The 22,374-nt window shown below is 37.4% G+C and overlaps 1 long non-coding RNA gene across 9 annotated transcripts in view; it reads right to left on the bottom strand.

Annotated features, from left to right (window-relative positions):
* LOC112587870 overlaps positions 1 to 22,374 on the bottom strand; it is a 112,632-nt gene that overhangs the window by 77,318 nt on the left and 12,940 nt on the right. Inside the window, exon 5 of one of the 9 annotated variants that reach the window (XR_006542909.1) lies at positions 16,383 to 16,406. The exons of 7 other annotated variants lie outside the window; for them this stretch is intronic. This is a non-coding gene — a long non-coding RNA (uncharacterized LOC112587870). Of the gene's footprint in view, positions 1 to 16,382; positions 16,407 to 21,855; positions 21,879 to 22,374 lie in introns of those variants that run through there. One more of the 9 variants, XR_006542908.1, reaches the window with a different exon arrangement.

The following is a 22,374-nucleotide window of genomic DNA, read 5'->3' as shown; positions in this document are numbered from 1 at the left end:
ATTTCTGCAATAGTATTTGGGCTACACGTCCTCAAGCTAAAGACAAAAGAATTATAAACAAATGTTAAACCCTCTTGGTAATCTTCTTTTCTCCTACAGAGTTATGAATAAGCGATTTTGAAATTACTTTCTATGTAATCTAGGATTTAGTAACATAAGTAAATATACTGTGGACAATGAAAGACAGATAGCTCATTGTCCAAAGGAAAAAAAATATGGAAAGGGGAGAAGCTAGGATAAACCCAGCAGAATTGGGTTGAGATTAGAGTTATCTGAATGAACTCATGATTATATGTGTGTGTAACTTATAATACATAATGAACTACATATTTGTGCATATACACTGAATTATGTATGTTCATATATATCCTTGGGGCTTCCCTGATGGCTCAGATGGTAAAAAATCAGCCTGCAATGCAGGAGACTCAGGTTCAGTTACTGGACTGGGAAGATCCCCTGGAGAAAGGAATCACGATCCACTCCAGTATCCTTGCCTAGAGAATTCCATGGACAGAGGAGCCTGGCGGGCTATAGTCCATGGGGTCACAAAGAGTCGGACACAACTGTGCGACTACATTTTCACATATGTGTATCCATACATATCTATTTCTCTATCAATCTACATATGTGCCTATCTACTATATATAGATTGATAGAGAAATAGATGTGTGTATATGGATTTGCACACACATAAGGAGAGAAAAGGCTGTGTAGGTGGATATGTGTTATACATATGTATATGTGTGTATACACACATATATTTCCTAGTTCTGTTCACCAAGAGTACTAATAGTAACTGGAAGCAAAAAGCATGCGTTGTATTCAGAGCTTTGTTTCTAAGTATCATTCTCTTCACTAAAGAAAAGAGGCTATCTTTGAGGAATGGCTGATTTCAGGGCTGAGGAAGTACAAAATGAACTTAAAATGTCTCATTGTGGCAGAGAAAAAGGAAGTATTCAAAAATGATGGAGACATATCTGAAAAGCCTATATGATTACAGTTAGGTGCATTGAGTCTCCAGCATTTTTAAAATGGTTTAGCTATAAAAATGTCAGATTTTGAAGTATTATAAATCCAGAATATCCCCTTTGTATCTCCTTCCTTCCCTTAGCAATGGGGCCTTGCCATGGATTTAAAACTGACAGGAGCCAGAACTGAACTGATGCAATGAATCTGGTACAAAGAATTTTGTTACAAAAAATGAAAACTAGAATTATGATTTAACATTGAGAACTGGAGCTGATCTAGGAAATTATCCTTCTTAACTGTTACATAAACTACTGGTGCCTCAGCATCAGCTAGGGACTGGCCAGTTTTGGTAGAGAACCATCCTCCCAATTCCAGTCCTCTCCTCTGATTACACTAAAGCCCACTGCCCATCCCATTACGAACTCTACAGTTTTACAGGACATGAAATAAAGTTACTACGTTTGTCTAACCTCACATCACTAGATCACATCAGAGCCATAATCACAAGAAAAACCTATTAAAACTGAAATAGGATTGCCTTCCTCACTTGGGGCCATTACTATAAGGCTTCCTTGATCATCACTTTACCAGCACTGGTTATTCTGTTTTGTCATTTATGTCCCAATAGAAGCCACCAAGAGTGAACAGAGCTGATAGAGAAAGGAATTTGGAGATGATGTGTCTTGGACACACAAGTAATTTATTCTTACACATAAAGTTGTAACATAATAAGTGGAATCATGAATTCTCAAATCAGGAAATCCTGGGTTTCATATCACTTTCACATTTACATTTGTGTGACCTCAAGGGAGTTACCTGACTTGAAAGAAACTTGAAAGCCTGAAAAGATCTTTAATGACTCCACTCCTCACCCACCCAAGTCATAAAGTGGCTACTCTATCAGGTGCTTAGAAAAAGCTTATTTTTTCTCTTGCTGCTGCTGCTGCTAAGTCGCTTCAGTTGTGTCCAACTTTGTGTGACCCCATAGACGGCAGCCCACCAAGCTCCCCCATCCCTGGGATTCTCCAGGCAAGAGTACTGGCGTGGGTTGCCATTGCCTTCTCCAATTTTTTCTTTTAATTCTCCCTTTATGCTCACTCACTCAGTTGTGTCTGACTCTTTGAGGTCCCAAGGCCTGTAGCCTGCCGGGCTCCTCTATCCATGGAATTTTCCAGGCAAGAACACTAAAGTGGGTTGCCATTTCCTTCTCCAGGGATCTTCCTAACCCAGGGACCGAACTCATGTCTCCTACATCTCCTGCACGGACAGGCAGATTCTCCACTGCTGAGCCACTTAGGAAGCCCCGGGGAACCTCCCTTTACCTCTGAGCAACAGTCTTGTATAAATAAATCTTAGCTTTGAATGCAGCTTTTTGAAGGCAGTTTAAAACTAAAGCATCAAAAACAGAGCAGAAGATTTAAAACACTGAACCTCTTCCCCTACATTTCAAGAGTTACTGTTTTGTCTCCATGTCTCTTCCCATTTCCCTAAACTAGAATCTTTTTGCCATTTGGGATTCGATAAATTTGTGAATATATCCAAAATATTTTCCTTAGATGTTGTAAAATAGACTATGTTCCTTAAATATCAACTAGAAAGGGAGCTATTACATTGTACAGGCACCTCTATTTGTGTTTCTCTAAAAATTAAGAAATTCTAATTTATCTGAAATTTCTTTATTCATACAGCTGGTTACTATGTGGTAGGGAGCACCAGTTAAAAAAAAACAAATAAAACAATCCCTTAGGGTCAGAATCCCAAAGAGTTTATTACAGAAATTTCAGGAAAGAAACATTTACACAAAGACAATGCTACCTTAGTTCTCCTTATGGTAATAAGATTATTCTCCTCAGCCAAGCTAATAAGTTAATACCATCAATATTTCCCCAGCTCACCATTAGATTAAGTATCTTTATCTTCCAATTAACCTGCAATTATGTGTCTTAATATCTGACATTCTCTTGGATTTTGGTTAATCCATACAATGCCAATATTTAAAGATAGGGTCCCCAGGTCAATCAGCTAGAAACCATTCCCAGAAGTTGATGCTAATCAAATTTGTTCATGCAATTCAGTGACTATATTGCCATGATAAGTTTTAGAACAGATGTTTGACACTAAAGAAAGCTCTTTAGAGTAGAATTTAAATCCCTTTTCTGTGATAATGACAAAGGTTATTAAAATACACTTTTTTTGGTGACCTAATTAAGGCACTCGATCAAAAACAATCAAAATAGCAGCCTCCTTATAGCCTTCCCAAGAATGAGGTTTCTCAGCCTCTCAGTGTAACCCTGATGAAAGCACAGCGTGAGAAATGGATGAAATTATGATCTAGGCTGAGAAATTAGCCTTAAGCACTTGTTAATAAAGGCAAATAGAATTTTACAAACCAACATATAAACTTTGTGAGGTTATTTTATTGCTTTCTGCACCAAGGTAGATTGATATAATTATCTCCCTTATAGTCTTATTTAATTCATTTTTTAAAATCTTGGTTGATGATAGGAGGTCTAAAAATTAGAACAGACTGAATCTGGCTATTCTTTTAGCTCTACGCAGTTTGATCCTCGATTAAGTGTTTTTTCTCCTGAACGAAATACAAATATTCTACACCCCCTACACTCACAATTTTCTGCAATAAGAAATTATTATGCTGATTTTCCTATAGTATTCCTTTTTGAGGTGAATAGTGGGGAACACACACACACACACACACACACACACACACATTCACTCTTTTTTCCTCAATGTCCAAAATTTAGCATTCTATTAAACTAGCAATTTCATGTTTAAAGTAGGCATTGAAATATGAAGTGCAAAACACTTGAATTTGATTGCTTCTCTTACTTAATTAAAAACTGGAAAACTAAGGAACATTGAATAAATAGTCTAAAAGAGTATCTTTCTGAAAAGCTAGTCTTTCCCCTAAAATGTTTTGAGTATAAGGCATTGATTAGATTTTTTTAATCTTAAAATTTTTTCAATCCATCCTCATATAGAAATTACAGGTGCCAGTAAACTTATCTCACGTGCCATTATGATGAATTTCAAGTGTATTCTCATTTGTTCTCTGTAGTTGACATTTTGAATAAAACTATAAAAAATCTCAAATTTGAATATTGTATTGGTTAATCAGAAAGTTTTCCAGTACTGCTAGCATCTTTTGTTGTTGTTTTAATATGATACTGGGTTGGCCAAAAGGTTTGTCTGGTTTTTTTTTTCTGAAGGATGGTATGGAAAAACCCAAACAAACTTTTTGATCAACCCAGTATATTCATAGAAAGCTAGACTCAAGAGTATATCACCATAAAATTATCATCAGGCTAATAAAGCTCCTTATAGCATTTACTAATCGAAACGAAGATATGGTCCCTTATAGACTAACCCTTTAGACAACATGTGAACTAAAGTTTCCCTGCATGGTTCATAATCTTTTCAACCAGGTATGAAATGCTATAATAAAAAAAAATAAATTAGTGACAGTCTTCACTGTGACATCCCATGGTGAAAATGAAATTCAACTTTCACTAAAAAAGCCTCTTTACCCCTCCACTATCTCCTCTACAGATTCTAAACCAGAGCTATTTGACCAAAGCTGTCAGAACGTATGTGAAAGAGCTGCACCAATAGCACATCTGTGAAAAGTTAAAATAGGCTGTATCAATTAAAGGCGCATAACCACAGGTCACCGTATTCTACTTCCAGGTAGAGTTAAAGCCAATCTTTCCTTTTAAGGATATTAATGATGCAAGTGTTCATCTGCACACCAAGCAAATTTGCTGCTGGCTTATATGTTTAATGAAAATTTCAGAATGAGGGTGAGATCTATATCATTAGTAAAAACAAATTCTGTAAAACACAATCTTGTAAATGAGCTGTAGCTTTAAAAACATATACTATTGCCTATTCCAAAAAGGACCTTCCCAAGATCAGATGCCTATTAGAAACCAGAAATGTTAGACATCTGTTGCTGTGTTGCATGAACGCAAAGACAGAGATATATTAATACCATATGTGAAGGAATAGGATTCCAAAATTCAGCTTTGCTGGTATTTCACAAAATAAGTTGCCTGGTTTATAGAATAAATAAAAATAAAAGATATATGTCTTTAAAAAAAAAAAGAAAGAAACCTCCTCTTAAAAAATTAAGCCATACTTCTATCAAATAAAATGTGTCTTTATATAGGCAAAATATTGTAACAGGTTTTTACAAGTGGCTTCTTGAAGCAGAGCACAATTATAAGTACAATGTATATTCAAAGGTAAATGCATGAGAAAATACTACTAGTAAAAAGTGACTCCTGAGTCAGATGCTTGGGGAGGGGGGTGATGAAGACCAAAGCTGAAAGTGGATGTCATTTTGTTTGTTATTATTCTGGCAGTTTCTGACCCTTCTTAAGTTCAAGGGTGATCAAAATTTGCCGCACAGAGCACAGTCTACTCTGTGGTCCCCCTCAGAGGTCAACAGATGGAGTATCATTAACAAGCTGTAGTATTGACTCTGCCTATCAGCTTAGATTGTGACTGAAAGTTCAGTGACTGGCAAACCAAAACAAAAAGTCTTCCAATGACCAAAAGAAAGCCCCAAGTTTTGAGGAACGGCATTCATTCTTCTGACAGAATAAGTACATCACCAATTCTTTCACGACATAACAGGGAAAATATCAACCTTCTCATTTACAAGTCACACTGGTGGCGGGGCTGGGGGGTGGGGTGTCACATTTGTAATGAGAATTGGATCCTCTTAGGAGGAAAAAAAAAAAAAAGGGCAAAACATTTGAATTATCTTGGCAGTGGTCAAAATGAGGAAGTGGCTAAGGCACTATCCAATTTAGAAGAGCTCACTAACCTTGTAAAGCATTGATTAATCTAACTAATCTTATGTAATCACATTGCTTCTGAAGTAATAACTAAGCCTATCTTTAAGAAAGGAGAGGGTGGCTCCCTTAATCAGTTTATAGCAATAATTTCCCAACAGGAAAATAGTCTTAAGGGGTAAATATCTCAGGGAGTAGATGCAGTAACTAGATCTAGAGTCAGTAGAAGCAAGAAGTCTATACTCATGAAATTAAGGCCAATATATTACTAAGGGACTCTTCTGGAAATGAGACAAAAGGAGGAATCACTGCCTTCTTGGGGTGTGTGCAATAAGGTCTCTGCAGGAAAAGAGAAGGTCTCATAAGAAAGCTTATGCCCTAAGGACTTTGAGACAATTCCATCTATTCCCAGGGACATGGAATATTTTCTACCATCATTGTGGAACTTATAGGAGAACATACTTGCAAAGAATCAGCAAAAGGATCACAGAAACAGTTTTATGCCAGTGCCCCAGGATCATAGTCATCAGGAGATGGGAGGTATGACTAAAGTCCTTTCAGTAGAAGCTCATACCAGGAAAGAATCATAAACTCTAATTATGCTCAATGTGACCAAGTATACATGGCAAGTAGCAAAGAGAGAAGTCAACCTGCTCGCCTTGATTAATTTCACAGAGCTTTTCTTTACATGATGTACAACTCAGCTTTTCAGTACTTATGCTGAAGTAACAAACCTCTCAAATATCAGAGATTTATACCAACAAAACAGTGACTGCTTAGGTTAGATGTTGGCTGGAGATAGCTGACTATCTCTGCTCAGCAACTCTAGTCAGAGAGGTATCTTCTTTCTGGGTCTGTGCTGAAAGAGCCGTTTCTGTCAGAGGTAAGCCTTCCTGTTGCAGAGGAATAACAAAACCATGTGGTGGCTCTTTAGATCTCTGCTTTTGTTTCATTGTCCAAGTAAGTCATATATGTCAACTCTACAAATTGACACTTGTCAAGAGAATTGCCAGCAAGTGAACAACAGGGGCATTTGCCATCTGCCTGGATGGAGATTGAACCTTGTGCTGCTGCAGGTGTTGACCTTCAAAACCTCCTGAGGGAGTTCAGGATGGAGTGAGGCACTCCGTGCTCCAGGAAATCTGGTGGGACCTGACTTTAGATAGATATTTTCAGGAACTGATACCATAATCGGAGAAGGCAATGGCACCCCACTCCAGTACTTTTGCCTGGAAAATCCCATGGATGGAGGAGCTTGGTGGGCTGCAGTCCATGGGGTTGCTAGAGTCGGACACGACTCAGCGACTTCACTTTCACTTTTCACTTTCATGCATTGGAGAAGGAAATGGCAACCCACTCCAGCGTTCTTGCCTGGAGAATCCCAGGGATGGGGAAGCCTGGTGGGCTGCCATCTATGGGGTCGCACAGAGTCGGACATGACTGAAGTGACTTAGCAGCAGCAGATATCATAATCCCAATCCTTGCTTCTCTTCATATCTAGAAAAGCACTAAATCCCTTCATGATGACATCAGCTCCTCCTGGCTAGCAGAAAACCTTTTGTAAAATGAGAACTTAATTGTATTGAACTACCCCTTCACCAAAATCTCATATATAATGACCTTCCCCCACTGCCTCTTTGGAGCAGTCTCTTAGAAGTAACTGAGGTGCTGTCTCCCAGGCTGCAGTCCTCATTTTGCCCCAAATAAAACTTAACTCACAACTGTAATGTCGTGCATGCTATTTAGTCAACATACAGCTGCATCTTCACAGCAGGTAATAAGGATCACACAGCAATGGATAGGGATGAGTAATGCTTTCACAAGGAGGAGAGAGAGTATTGGGGAATAGCAACACAGTCTTCCACAATGGGAACTTTGAATGTGAACAAGAATCATCTTGACTTTAACAACTGGACACACCAATTTCAAAACAATCTATGGGGATAGAGATGGGCAAATAAACAACCAAGATATTAGGAACAACTTTTGAAAAAATACTTTAAAACAAAGAAAATATCTGATGAATCTACAAGTAAGTTTTTCTTGATGTTAGATATTATGTCATTCAAAGGATACTTCTGAGAGTAAAGAAAGTTCAGGTAAACTCAGACGAGTCCCAGTCACCAAGAGAGACCGCTGACTTAACCTAGTCAAGTTGAGTGATATAGACTCCACAGTCTACGCTAGGCTAATATTAAAGACTTAATTAGCTACAACCTAAATGGGTGTCTGGGGAGGCCTTACAAATAGCTGTGAAAAGAAGAGAAGTGAAAAGCAAAGGAGAAAAGGAAAGATGTAAGCATCTGAATGCAGAGTTCGAAAGAATAGCAAGAAGAGATAAGAAAGCCTTCCTCAGCGATCAATGCAAAGAAATAGAGGAAAACAACAGAATGGGAAAGACTAGAGATCTCTTCAAGAAAATTAGAGATACCAAGGGAACTTTTCATGCTAAGAGGGGCTCGACAAAAGACATAAATGGTATGGACCTAACAGAAGCAGAAGATATTAAGAAGAGATGGCAAGAATACACAGAAGAACTGTATAAAAAATATCTTCACGACCAAGATAATCATGATGGTGTGATCACTCACCTAGAGCCAGACATCCTGGAATGTGAAGTCAAGTGGGCCTTAGAAAGCATCACTACAAACAAAGCTAGTGGAGGTGATGGAATTCCAGTGGAGCTATTTCAAATCCTGGAAGATGATGCTGTGAAAGTGCTGCACTCAATATGCCAGCAAATTTGGAAAACTCAGCAGTGGCCACAGGACTGGAAAAGGTCAGTTTTCATTCCAATCCCAAAGAAAGGCAATGCCAAAGAATGCTCAAACTACCACACAATTGCACTCATCTCACATGCTAGTAAAGTAATGCTTAAAATTCTCCAAGGCAGGCTTCAGCAGTACGTGAACTGTGAACTTCCAGATGTTCAAGCTGGTTTTATAAAAGGCAGAGGAACCAGAGATCAAATTGCCAACATCTGCTGGATCATCAAAAAAGCAAGAGAGTTCCAGAAAAACATCTACTTCTGCTTTATTGTCTATGCCAAAGCCTTTGACTGTGTGGATCACAATAAACTGTGGAAAATTCTGAAAGAGATGGAAATACCAGACCACCTGACCTGCCTCTTGAGAAACCTGTATGCAGGTCAGGAAGAAATAGCTAGAACTGGACATGGAACAACAGAGTGGTTCCAAATAGGAAAAGGAGTTATGTCAAGGCTGTATATTGTCACCCTGCTTATTTAACTTATATGCAGAGTACATCTTGAGAAACACTGGGCTGGATGAAGGACAAGCTGGAATCAAGATTGATGGGAGAAATATCAATAACCTCAGATATGCAGATGACACCACCCTTATGGCAGAAAGTGAAGAGGAACTCAAAAGCCTCTTGATGAAAGTGAAAGAGGAGAGTGAAAAAGTTGGCTTAAAGCTCAACATTCAGAAAACGAAGATCATGGCATCTGGTCCCATCACTTCATGGCAAATAGATGGGGAAACAGTGGAAACAGTGTCAGACTTTATTTATTTGGGCTCCAAAATCACTGCAGATTGTGATTGTAGCCATGAAATTAAAAGACGCTTACTCCTTGGAAGGAAAGTTATGACCAACCTAGATAGCACATTCAAAAGCAGAGACATTACTTTGCCAACAAAGGTTCATCTAGTCAAGGCTATGGTTTTTCCAGTAGTCACATATGGATGTGAGAGTTGGACTGTGAAGAAAACTGAGAGCCAAAGAATTGATGCTTTTGAACTGTGGTGTTGGAGAAGACTCTTGAGAGTCCTATGGACTGCAAGGCGATCCAACCAGTCCATTCTAAAGGAGATCAGTCCTGGGTGTTCTTTGAAAGGGCTGATGCTAAAGCTGAAACTCCAGTACTTTGGCCACCTCATGCGAAGAGTTGACTCATTGGAAAAGACTCTGATGCTGGGAGGGATTGGGGCAGGAGGAGAAGGGGATGACAGAGGATGAGATGGCTGGATGGCATCACCGACTCAATGGACATGAGTTTGAGTGAACTCCAGGAGTTGGTGATGGACAGGGAGGCCTGGCGTGCTGCAATACAGGGGGTCACAAAGAGTCAGACACGACTGAGCGACTGAACTGAACTGAACTGAATGAGTTGAAATATTAAATAAAAATATATCTTACGCTGCCTACATTTCAGGTTAAAAAAAGCAAATAATAAAATACATTGAAGGAATTAGCATGTTGTCTTAGTTTATTAGAAATTCTGCTAAATTCCCTCTGTCTACACTACAATAGATGGTGGTGACCTAGGTCTTGGGGGAAAAAAAAAATAGAAATGAAATTCCCCAGTAACCATACGCATAATCTATATCACTTTAAAAGAGGAATTTAGATGAGGATCTGCTTCAGAAAATTTGAAGCCACTTTTTAGGAATTATTTTTAAGCATTAGTTTTAACAGTTAGTCAGAAAATGCAATAAGCTACTCTTCCCTCTGGGCTTCCCTGGTGGCTAAGTGGTAAAGAACCTGCCTGCCAATGCAGGAGCCACAGGAAAAGCGGGTTCAATCTCTGAGTCAGGATGATCCCCTGGGAAAGGAAATGGCAACCCACTCCAGTATTCTTGCCTGGGAAATCTCATGGAGAGAGGGAGCCTGGTGGGCTACAGTTCTTGGGGTTACAAGAGTTGGACATAACTTAGTGACTAAACAACAACAACTCTGTTCCCTGAATTTCTAGTTAATCTAATTTTATGTTCTTAAAGCCTAACAGAAATAGGTTAGCATATATTCATACAAGTGTGAGAGAATTTATTATTTACATCAGACATTTGGTCATTCATTATTAGAAAGCTCTTTAAGACCTACCAAATGTGATAGTCACAGTTTCCTAATTTGTAAAAGGATATTAGGTCTTGTAAGTACCAAATGAGATAATTATGCAAAGGTTTAGAACAGTACCTGACACCAAGAAAATACTTGATAAATATTGGTTATTTTAAAAATAATTTATCCATCCATTTAACAAACATTACAGCTGGTTCTTACAGTCAACTGGGCCAGTTGTTGGCAGAGGCATGAACATAAATGAGTGAGCAGAAAACTTGAACTGAATGTAAGAGAACTTTCTGTTCTCCTTGAAATTATCTTTTCTAAAAGATCCTTTCTCGATGTCATAACATTTCTTAATCTGGACAACTGATTATTTCTCAACCTTAAGCAAAATGTTTTAAGAAAAGGATTATTAGAAAATCCTGCTAAATAGATACAAATAAAAACTAAACCTTTTGTATAAATACCACTATAATTCCCTAGTGTCCTTTCTGGCAGATAACTGCTTCTAAACCCAATACTTTAAGAGCTGTTTATTTTCATTGAGAGAGAAAGTAATCGTAAGCAGTAAAAGGCAAATGCATTTAACTAAAATTTAAGAAGCACATTTTTTGTCTGAAGTGATTCATTCTTCTCTAAACTAGAATAAATCGATGGACTATGTTGACCACCTACCTACTTTTATTGGAGGCACAATAAGAGGATTTTAAGATGAATAAGGAAACATTCCTTCCTTCTGGAAGCTTAGAATCTAATCCAAGGGTTATTTTTCCATGTGCAAATTTCCAACTAGAGTAAAATTTAAATTACTTGCAATTCTCTGAACCTTTCATGTTCTCTTACAACCAGGGGTGTCCTGGTTAACTTGCTTTCTGAAAACAAATTAAAAACCTCTAGTTTGTAATGTTTGTCAATATCCATGATATATATACTCCCAGCTTGCTTTCAAACAATCAACAGTTGAACAAGTAGCTCTTAAAGTTCCTGAATATTTCACAGTAACTCTTGTGAGGCTGCACAGCCCAGCTCAGCATCCTACTGTGCCCACCTCTATGCCTTCTGCACTAACAGAGCTTAAAACTCCCTCTTCCTTCCAGCCTGGATAATTTCTATACAAATGTTAAGCTCCTCCCTGTGTCCCCCCACCCCACCCCCCTGCTTCCCTGGTGTCTCAGATGGTAAAGAATCCACCTGCCATGTGGGAAACCTTGTTCAATATCTGGATTGGAAGATCCCCAGGAGAAAGGAACAGCTACCCACTCCAGTATTCTGGCCTGGAGAATCCCACAGCAGAGGAGCCTGGCAGGCTACAGTCCATGGGGTCGCAAAGAATCAGACACAACTGAACGACTTTCACTTTCACTGTCATATTTGCTTCAGTATGTCTTTCCCAAATCATTTAGTTGAGGGTTTTGTTTTCTTCCTTTATTCTTTATTTCTCCTCCAGGGCTCTGGACTCAACACAATACTTATCAACACTGTATTGAGAACACTTCTTTGTGTTCGCAGCCTTTTCCAGGGAACTGTGTCAGAATCTTGGACTTATCCCTAATTTCTCACTGCTGGGCATACTTCTTTCTAGTTAGATTACATCAACATGTGTATGGAAATAAACACCATGGCAGATGTACCATATACCACTGGAGTTCAAATAAGAGGGATACCGAACAGTGATCAGGAAAACTCTCATGTGACAGATGACACTTGAAGACAGGTTTCAAAATGTGTAGAAGTCCCAGGATAAGGCTATGGGGCATCAGGGGAAAATGAATCGTCCAGTAAGAGAGGATTGTCAGCTATATGAGTGAAAGTTTAGTAAGAATTCAGTCTGCTTGGATTCAAAGGGTTGGGTAAGGAAACTGCATTTAATTTGGTAAGCAATGGGGAATTACATGATTAGATATAAACTTTAGAAAGACTATCTGACAGGAGAGTGAAGGAGAGACTGTTATAAGGAAAGAAGAGGTAGAGGAACATATGAAAAATAAGGAAAATTTAAATTTGGGGTTTTTAACGAAGATATAGATTAGAAACATTGAATTTGAGAGATGTAATGTAGCTAGAAGTCACAGAGCAGAGGTATATCAGCTTCAACTTTTTTCCTTTCAAAAACAAATCAATAGTAAGCAGACAGATCAAACAACAGAAAGAGTGAAATTATATATTTCCTTGGCCTTCAAATCATCTCTTTCCCTCTCTATTTCAACTTTAAAAAACCTTTAGCTCTATATCATAAATGAAAAATTCTTTCTCTACCACAAGGGTGGTAGTATTAACCAATACCACTCTCTTTACTTTCAATATTTCAGCAAAAGAAAATGTATATACTTATTAATATGAGAGTGATTTTTACATTTAAAAAATGACATACAAACTGTCATGCTTTGCATGTCCCAAGTACTATGGAATAAATTTTTTCCATCAGTCCTTTAAAAGCATTATGTGAAATGAGATATCATTATATATTGGTGAATCTAAAAATAAGTTTATAAACAAAAATCAGAATCATGAATCCAGCTCTAGGTTATAAAAGCCAGATGACATAAGTAGTAATTCTCCTGTAGCATACCATGTAATTACTAACAAACTGTTTTCCTTGACTGATCATAAGCTTGCTCTTCAACGCAAATCTATGTCTTTTGTTTTAATCTCTAATGAGTAGGCCACTTCTGAATTACAAAAACCCCAAAACAAGGGGTGCTCTATCTCAATTCTTACTACATCTTTAGAGACTATCAACATAGGAAGGCTACCTTTCACAATGTTTTCTCTTGTCAATTATTTTAATTTTTCAAGTTTAGGATTATGACTAGCTCCCAGACAATAATGGGTGAGTTTATGATGTCATAAAACTAAGATATATATCATGTGGATTTCTTTGGTAGGGGTATATATTAAATAAAAGGACTCTAATAAATCATTAAGGCCTAATGCCTTTACACAAATCACAAAACCCTGGATAAACAAAACTAAAGCCTGCTGGTACTTGGTGCTAGTATAATTTCTACCAGCTTCTCTCTTTCCAGAGTAGAAAGAAAATGAGGATTATCGTGGGTCCCTCCTGGCCTAAAGCTTCTTCAGCTATCACCTCCTTTTTGACCCTACTTTGGTTCTGTATCATATGTATAAAAATATTCATTATTCAATGTCATATGGCACTGAAATGATTTTATATCTGTTTTCTCTAAAAAAATGGGAGGTTGTCATTTTGTTTTTGCAGATCTCAATGCCCTGAACAATGCAGAGCCTAGCACACAGTAGGCCCTCTATAGATGCTTGTCAAAATGAACTAGTGTGTGCTCACATTGAATTTTTGCTGTTTCACATTTATGCATGTATAAAACACAGCCACTTTTGTAGACCAATTACCCAAAGTGCTAGGGAAAAATATGGACCATTCCTTTATGAAACCATAAATGCTCATTAGTAAACTGGATGATACTTAAAAGGCAACAACACAATGTGAAGTGTGGCAATATACAGACATCATCTTAATGCACAGCCTAGGTGTAGAAATTTTGAGGTTAATGCTGGATTTTAATATACGGATAAAATATCAATAGGAAAGAATGCACCAATATCTTTAAAATGCAATTAAAGATGTATTTGTGTCAAATTGCTGCAGTGAGCTCAAGTTAGATAACAGTGAAAATTTCAGTTTGTATCATCCTATCAAAAGGTCCTAGTATGAGGGCAATCCTGAAGGCTATGCTTTTAATCACAAGAGATTGTGGTAGAGAAATGTTTTTCTATTAGGAGGACAAAAGCATAATAACTCTTTGCAACAGGGATGTTGAATATCAAGCCCAAGAAAAAACTCAAGGAATAAATTGGACAGTTAATTCAGTAAATGCACACCTGCTGAAAAGATGAGTAGCCATAGAATCAAGTATGTAAAGATACTGCCTCCTAAATAGGTTTTGAGGTTTCCAGTAGACAGTACAGTAGATAATATTTCCCTTACAATTAGGCCAACAGGGTAACTAACTGCTTATCCTATTACGACGACAACCATGTTATCCAACGGATACTATTCAGGGGGAGAAGGAGAGGAAAGGAGCCCCCTTCTGGGTAGCACTTCTACAGGACAATTCATTTGTGTAAGACCCAGTTACTCATTCAAAGCTAGTATTCAAATCACCATTCTTAATTAAAACTGTTGGCTGGAGTGACTAATCTGTGGATGGTTTTGAGTTGCTGCCAAAGATATATTTCCAGGAGACAGGGGAATGGGGGAGCAAAAAATAAGCTTTATGGGAAGAGAAGCTCTTTTCCCATAAATGATAAATCAATCCATTATATTTGTGATAATCAATGCCCTGGATCCTCTTCATGTCATGGTGGGAAGAAGGAAAACCTTAGTGGCTAATCATTATTAATTCATTCATTGCACTAATATTAATCATGAAGAGCTAATGTGATATTAATGTGATTGTAATGCAGGCTTCAACAAGAATTTCACTCTAGAATAGAAACACAGTATAGATTTTGTTTTCTAACTTAGTTACCTAACAAGTGCTTTTTAAAGATTTTAAGGGAAGAAGGAAACATCTGACAGGCTCTTGACCTGAGTATGGAACCAGGGGGAATTATACTGAGGGTTCACTCATAGATTTCCTGGTTGGCATAAGGGTTGTCGGAGTCAGTCAGCACTTCTGACGTTGAAATGTTCTTCCAGGAAATACGTGTTGCGGACTGCTGGGGCAGCAGTCGCAGCACGGTCAGGTTTCTCGGAATAGAATCTAATCCCTAATGGTGCCTGTCATTTCTTGAAAGGAGTTCGAGGGGGGATGAACAAGTAGGGCAATAAAGCCTGACTTCCAATTTTGAATTTAAGAACCTTTTCTGGAATGACTTTAGTCCAGTGTCTTCAAACGTGTAATAGGATTCACTTCTGAAAAGGCAAAAGCAATCTCAATTCAATAGAGTCAGTGCTTCAGAAATCAAGGAAAACGTGATCAATGTCCATTCCTGCTGTCTTAGCCCTAGGGCAGGCCACCATCTTATTGGAAAAACTCAACAGCTGGGTGATCAGGCAAACACTTGGGGTGGTAGAAGCAAATAAGGTCCAACACAATCTGACTCACCTCACTTATCTCTTACTGCTTGCATTAAAGGAGCAGCTAAGAACTCCTCACATGAATCACATTGTTTCTCGCCTCCTTGCTTTGTTCATGTCAACTTCTCTGCCTAGAATCCCCTTCTTTCCGATCCACAGACTAGCTTCCTCCTCCTATTTTAAAATTCCAGTCCAGCATCCCTTCCTCCAGGAAGCCTTCTCTGCTACTTCCTTCTCCTGACTCATTTCTATGCTTGCTGAAATTTCTGGGTGCACATTTATTGGAATCCATTCTTCCCCTAAACATGAATTACTCAACACGTAGGTGTATTTCTTATTTATTCTTTCTAACCTCAGCACTTAACTGAACACCTGCCACATAGTAGAGAACTTAAAAATGTTAAATGAGCAAATTACTGGAATACATGAACAAGTATGTTAGCAATATGTTTGAACATAAATCTTTCATTTTAAGATTTATGTCATACTAGGCACATCAGTAAGTGCTCACATAATATTTTCCAGCATACGTCTTCAATCTGTTGACTGTTTTACAATTTCTTCATCTTTTTTTCTTAGTAATCCCTAATGTCACCCTTTTTCTAATTCCGACAAGTCTCTGCAGCCCAGGGTAATGTTACACTATTAATTTCATCTTTTCCAAATTTCATCTTTTCTTCTGAGGGTTATGTTTGGGAGAAAAATCTTATGGATGTTTCTTCCTGATGTAATCTATGATTTCTCCATCTACAAAACTGAAAAACTAATAATAATTAGAACTAAGCCTTGTGACACGGTGTGACAGACCAGAGGTGTTGCTGTAAAGTCATGCTACTAAACATCAGGCCTCTTCCTTTTTCATACCTCTGACAGATTTTGATATATTTTGGAACAAAATAGAAGGAGGGATTAAAGAGAGGGATAAAATATTTTTCTCCTTCGGGTCAGTGTTCTCCTAATTTTCCATTATATACATGTATAACTTCCCACAAGTTTATAATTTCATGGATCCTCTTTAGGCTCCTCAAATTTGACACCTCTAAAAATCTGGAGATCCTCAAACACTTTTCTTTGTTCCCTATGAAAGTCACCCATGGTGGCACTGTCTCAGTGATGGAAGGCTAGAGGTCTTAGTCCATCATGACTTCCTTTCAGTTCCTACGTGTGCGCATCTGGAGTGCTATCACTTCCACTTTCAAAATCCCTTTTGAATATTTCCTTTCTTTCCCAGCTCCAGGGCCTCTGTCTTCTCATTTTTCATTCATCTTATGCAGTAGCTCCTGAACTAGCCCTGCCTTCCAGGCTCCCCTCCCTCTTTCATGTCCTCCCCACTCAAAAACAGTTATTTAATTACATCATGCCCCTGCTTAGGACCTTTAAGATGCTCAGTATAGGATTAACTCTGAAGTCCTTAGGGTAATACTCATGGTCTTTTCCAATCCATCCCCTAAACACACTTCCAAGTTCATATCATGGCGTTGAAACTCATTCTCTTTCCTCTGGTCACATTTGGAATTTCAGTAGTTTATACTGGCTCAGTGGTAAAGAATCTGCCTGCCAGTACAGGAGACAAGGTTTGACCTCTGGGTGGGGAAGAACCCATGAAGAAGGAAATGGCAATCCACTCCAGTATTCTTGCCTGGAAAATCCCGTGGACAGAGGAGCCTGGAAGTCTACAGTCCATGGGGTCACCAAAGAGTCAGGCATGACTCAGTGACTAAACAACAACAAATAACAAAAGTTTATACTGAAGATGGTCTGGGAAGGCAGGAATTAAATATTTGTAAAGGGCCAAGGGTTATGCTGGGTCTTGTGTGTGTTGTCTCCTCCTATTCTACAAGAACTCCATGAAGAACCTATTAACTTCTTCTATTTTAAAAACGAAACAGCAACAGCAACAAACCATGGCCCAGAAGAGTTCCATTCCACGTTTCCTAAATGATTGAGGCGGCATTCAACCTGAGATCCACCTGTCTCTACGGTCTTTCTGTGATACCATGCTGACTGGAATTCCTCAGAAGTGTTTTTTGTCTGCACTTGTATGCTCTTTTCAAGGGGATTTTCTTCTCTCTGTAATATCTGTGTCCATTTTTCCTATTCTACCTGTTAATCTGTTTATATTTAGCTTTTAGCACCTATATTTCATATAATTCTTTATATGAAATTTGCTTCCTTTTCTTTTCTCTCTTGATGCTTCACACATAAATCTGTCCTATTGCTTATTTCATTCAATTGCAATTGTAATTACCAAACTGTGCCATTTTCAATGTCAAGGAGAACATCTTACAAGCATTTCTTTGGAATCCCACACCTTATATAAACATCTGGCACATAAGAGCTTTAAATATACTTTAAGGTAAGTGTGAGTGAATGAATGTGTTTCTAAAATGAAGGTATGAGGTTCATATCTTTCTCTGAAAATTCAGATGTAAAAGACATAAATTTCATTTATTACATTTCTAAACCAATTTTTGACCATCTTAAATCTTCCTCCAAGTCTCCATCCTACTGGACTGATGATAAATTTAATTTTGTCAGTTGGGAAGTCCTCAAATCTACAAATTTTATGAGGTGCATGAAAGTTGGCAAACAGAATAAAAACTCTCTTTTTAAACTCCATTATGGCTGCCTTAGGTTTTTCCACTCTCCAACCTACATGTCCCTGTGGACAGGTCATCCTGCTAAATTGTGTCAAGCCTCAACAGGGCAACTTTCCTGAGGTTGAGAAATCTAGTACCCGGAGTCATGCACTATATGCAGGACTTGGTCATCCCGCTCTGAGTTTCTGCCCCTGCAGCACACTTGTTCTTGGGGAATATACACTCTCTCTACCTACTTGCACAGCCCATCTCCTCCCCAGTCAAGCTAGAGCTTGCCTCTACCACTCCCCTCAACATAACCCTTTCATAGAGGTTATGAGCTGAAGCTTTCAGAAAAAAAGAAAACAAGCAAGAGTCAAGGTTTGTTCAGCTGACTTCTGCTTTAGACCCCAGAACACAATCACTGAATGAAGTAAGCAAACACAGAGGCCTTAGCTATTTTCTTTAAATGAGAGAATAGGGAAAAGGGAATAGATGTTTGAGAGCGCGTATTCTTTCTTATTCCTCTCAACTGTGAAAGCACAAGTTCATATCTTAAAAACATATCTTGCCATAATGTCTATACACTTGTTTAGATACCCTGTTGTATATCATTTGAGGGGGAATGGCTGTCCAGTGTAATAGTTTAAACATGAACTCTGGAGCCAGTACTTAATATTCAAATTCCTGTTCTAATACTTAACTAGCTTATCTGTGTCTCTATTTACCAACTTATAAAATACAAATAATAACAGCACCTTCTTTATGAGGCTGTGTGACTGCTGAATTAGCTCATGTATACAAAGTCCTTACAATAGTGCCTTGGCACATAGTTAGTTCCATATATGTGTAAGTTAACACTTCTGTCACTGTATTCTTTAGTGAATAATCCAGTATCTGTCTCAAGACATTTTATCTCTGAAAGCTCTTCTAAATACTAGTTCAAATTTCCAAATGGATGCTGAAACTATTTCTAAGTGTTTGCTGACATTGAAACTCACATATTAAAACCAAAACTATCATTCCTTCCAAACAAACTCTATTCTCATCAACTTTATTTTTTTTACTTTTCCAAGGCCTTCAAAGCAAGTCAGTGAATCCTACTGAATCTCTAATCACTTCCATTTTCACCATCACCACTAGTTGAGACCCAATTACAGTAAGCCCTCAGTATTGCTGGATTCCACGTCCAAGGACTCAACCACAGATATAAAACATTCAGATAAAAGTCCAGAAAGTTCCAAAAAGCAAACTTTGAATTTCCCAGCCTGGCAACGATTTACATAGTATTTACAGTGTATTTACAACTATTTACATAGCATTTACATCGTATTAGGTATAAGAAATCTAGAGATGATTTAAAGTATACAGGAGGATGTGTGTAGGTTATATGCAAATACTATGCTATTTTATTTAAGGGACTTAAGCATCAACACATTTTGGTATTTGAGGGGTCTTGGAGCCAATCCTATAGGGATGCAGAGGGATGACTATACATACATATCAGATGAAACAGTATATTAATTTCTTCTAATTAGAAAGTATTTTAAACTGAATGAAAATAAAAACACAATATTATCAATTTTTAGGATGTCATTTAAACAGTACTGAGGGGAAAACATATAACACTAAATACCTACATTCTAAAAGAAGAACACTCTCAAATTAATGATTGCATCTTTAATAAATTATAAAAAGAGAAACACAAAAGGCCTAGAAAAGTCAAAACAATCTTGATAAAGAACAGAGATAGAGGAATCTAAAAAAAAAATATAACAAACATGAATAAAACAAAGAAAAAGCCAATTTACAGATGTAAAGGACAAACATGATTATCAGTGGGGAGAAGAAAGAAGGGGCAGTATAGAATTAGGGGGAAAAAAGAGTTATTATGAGATTACATGAAATCATCTGTGTGAAAACTTTTGAAAACTGTAAAACATTATAGAATTTAAAGAATCTTTTATTCAGTTAAAAAACCATTAAAATAAAACCAAAGTTAAACCAAAGAGGAGGTAAGTGATAGTAGAGATCAGAACATAAATCAATTAAATAGAAAACAAAAATATCAATGAAACAAAATTCTCTTTCTGTGGGATCAACAAAAGTGATAAACTTTGAGTCAAAACAGGAGTAAAAGAGAGAAGCACAAATGACCAATATCAAGAAGAAGAGAATGATCTTCACTACATATGTGACATATTAAAGTGATACAAAGGAAAGGTTGTGAATAATTCTATGCCAGTAAATTCAATATTTCAAAGGAAATGAACAAATTCTTTGAAAAGCACAAACTACCAAAGCTCATACAAGAAGAAACAGATAACCTGAACACCTGTATATCCATTAAGATTGATTTTTCTGTTTAAAATATTTTTTTCTCAAGAAAATTTCAGGCCCAGATGGCTTCATTGATGAGTTCTATCAAATATTTAAGGGAGATAAAAATACCATTTCTACACAAATTCTTCCAGAAAATTGAAGGAATGCTTCCCAGCTTATTTTACGAGTCTATCACTGCCCTTATATCAAAACCAGAAAGAAACAGTATGAGAAAAGAAAACAATACCAATAACCTCATTTACATAAAGGTATGTTTAAAATTACATATATCTATAATTACAAAGATATAAAAATATTCTATACACAAATTTAGCAATTCAAATCCAAAAAAAAAAATATATATATATAAAGGGGATAAAATGAATCATGAAAGGTAGGGTTTATTCAGGAATGCAAGTGTGGTTTAATACTCAAAAAAAAAATCAACATAATCTACTGTATTAACAGGCTAAACATGAAAAACTACTATGATCTTATTAGGCATAGAAAAAACTTTGAAAAAAAATTCCCTTGTGGCTCAGCTAGTAAAGAATCTGCCCGCGGTGTAGGAAACCTAGGTTCGATCCCTGGGTTGGGAAGATCCCCTGGAGAAGGGAAAGGCTACCCACTCCAGTATTCTGTACTAGAGAATTCCATGGACTGTATAGTCCATAGGGTGACAAAGAGTCAGACATGACGGAGCGACTTTCACTTCACTTCACTGACGCCACCAACATACCACTTAGCGGTGGGAAACTGTGCTTTCCCACTTAGGAACAAGACAAGAATGTCTTTTTCAACTTTATTTAACATTCGCTTAGAGGTTCTAGCTAGTATAACAAGGAAAGAAAAGGCATCTAGGTTGGAAAGGGAGCAGTAACACTAGCTTTATTCACAGATGACACGACTTCCTATGTAAAAAATCCACTGGAATCTATAAAAAGGCTACTAGAACCATTAAGTGAGTATAGCAAAGTGATAGTTTACAAGATCAATATTCAAGTAACACTTTTATTTTTATGTATTAAGAACAAACAATTGGAAATTAAATTTTAAAAACTACCATTTACAATAGCATCAAAAATATAAAATATGTAAGGATAATTTAACCAAAAATGTGCATAATCTATAGCCTGAAAATTACAAAATGTCACTGAAGAAAGTAAAGGTGATCTAATTAATTAGAGAAATTTACCTTGCTTATGGATAGGAAAATGCAATCTCACCAAGATGTCAAATCTCCTCAGACTGATCCACAGATTATCTAGACAGTGGTGACTATTTTAACTTCTCTTTGACAAGGATACTCATGTCACGAACATGCATCTGTCAAAATGTACCAAATTTTACACTTTAAATTTGTGAAACTTCTTTACAAGGGCTTCCCTGGTAGCTCAGCTGGTAAAGAATCTGCCTGCAGTGCAGGAGACTCCAGTTCAATTCCTGGGTCAGGAAGATCCCCTGGAGAAGGGATAGGCTACCCACTCCAGCATTCCGGCCTGGAGAATTCCATGGACTGTGTAGTCCACAGGGTCACAAAGAATTGGACACGACTGAGTGACTTTCACTTCACTTCTTTACAAGTCACTAATAACCTTAATAAAGCTGTTTAAAAAAATTTCAAAAACCTCTCCAATAGCTCTCCATAGTTCTCATGTGATAAAATGCAAGGTTTTTAGTGGGAAAAAAAATGAGCTTTAAGGTTTTCCTACCAGCTAAATCACTTTCACTTCTTTGAGTATGGGTTCTCCCATCTTTAAAGCAGACATAATGTCTGGCTGAAATGATTGTTGTTATAAGTAATTATAACATCCTATTTAAA

This window comes from Bubalus bubalis, chromosome 11 (assembly GCF_019923935.1).
Source record: "Bubalus bubalis isolate 160015118507 breed Murrah chromosome 11, NDDB_SH_1, whole genome shotgun sequence".
Classification (NCBI taxonomy): Eukaryota; Metazoa; Chordata; class Mammalia; order Artiodactyla; family Bovidae; genus Bubalus; species Bubalus bubalis.
This window is presented reverse-complemented; position numbering and strand designations above follow the sequence as displayed.